Source organism: Aegilops tauschii, chromosome 3 (genome assembly GCF_002575655.3).
Source record: "Aegilops tauschii subsp. strangulata cultivar AL8/78 chromosome 3, Aet v6.0, whole genome shotgun sequence".
NCBI lineage: Eukaryota > Viridiplantae > Streptophyta > Magnoliopsida > Poales > Poaceae > Aegilops > Aegilops tauschii.
Genome location: NC_053037.3, coordinates 384,910,542 through 384,911,569, shown reverse-complemented (window position 1 = coordinate 384,911,569; position 1,028 = coordinate 384,910,542). Strand labels below are relative to the sequence as shown.

The window sequence follows — 1,028 nt, the reverse complement described above, 5'->3', positions numbered from 1 at the left end:
AAGGTAAATATCTGAACATAAAATCAGCAACACGTGTTATTTCCGGGAATCTGGTGTGTATTTGGTTTAAGTTTCAACCTTTTTTTTTTTTTTGCAGTTGGTACTCATCTCCGTTCACTAAGCATAGCACAGTGGTAGATCTACCTATCTTCCTCTGCTTAAGTATCTTCATAATAAATCCAAATGAATTAATCTCTTCCAGTTACATGATTAGATCTACCTATCTCCCACTGTTTAAGTATGTTCAATATAAATCCAAATGAATTAGTCTCTTCTAATTACATGATCTTATTTCATGTAAATACTTTTGCTGAGAGAAGAAATCGCTGACCAAGTTAAAATTATGAACCAAGTTCAATATTAAACACCTTGAATGAAAGAATTTTAAATTAGGGAGTATAGTTTCAATTATACATAGTATTATAATTACCGTACTGTATTGTAGGAAAAAAAAATCGTCAACAGCAGGATTCGAACCTGCGCAGGCAAAGCCCAACAGATTTCGAGTCTGTCTCCTTAACCACTCGGACATATTGACGCCACGCACAAATCCTGTAACACTTCTTCTAATTACGCACCTAGTTCAATATCTAACTTAACCACACACAAGTAATGGTTCTCTTGACACACCAGTCCGTAGTATTCTTGCCATCTTGTATGAGATTTTTCTTTACTTATTATACTCCCTGCCAACGAATGAAACGACATTTAACATGATGATGGATGCACTCGCAAAAAAAACATGATGATGGATGGCTAGGATTTTGCGACGAGCTTTCTGTTCAGCCTGGTTTTAGGTTTTTTGTTTTTACAAAAAGTGACTGTGATCTATTATAAAGGTGTATAAGAAAACATAACAAAATTGTGGCGTTAGATTTTTAACGTTTTCTAGCGAACGCCCCAATTTGCGATCCAAAAATTTGCCATGACAACTGTTAAATTTGTAATGCTGTTGTGTAAGATTTGCCCTATTCTAAAGTGAAAATTTTCATTTAGTGTAAAAATGTCAGAAGAACTGTCACACTGCA

At 34.6% G+C, this 1,028-nt stretch overlaps 1 non-coding gene across 1 annotated transcript; it reads right to left on the bottom strand.

Annotated features, from left to right (window-relative positions):
- Nucleotides 1–456: 456 nt before the first annotated feature.
- On the bottom strand, nucleotides 457–538 carry TRNAS-CGA (transfer RNA serine (anticodon CGA)). The gene has a single exon. It is a non-coding gene; the product is annotated as a tRNA-Ser (tRNA).
- Between the last annotated feature and the right edge of the window lie 490 nt (nucleotides 539–1,028).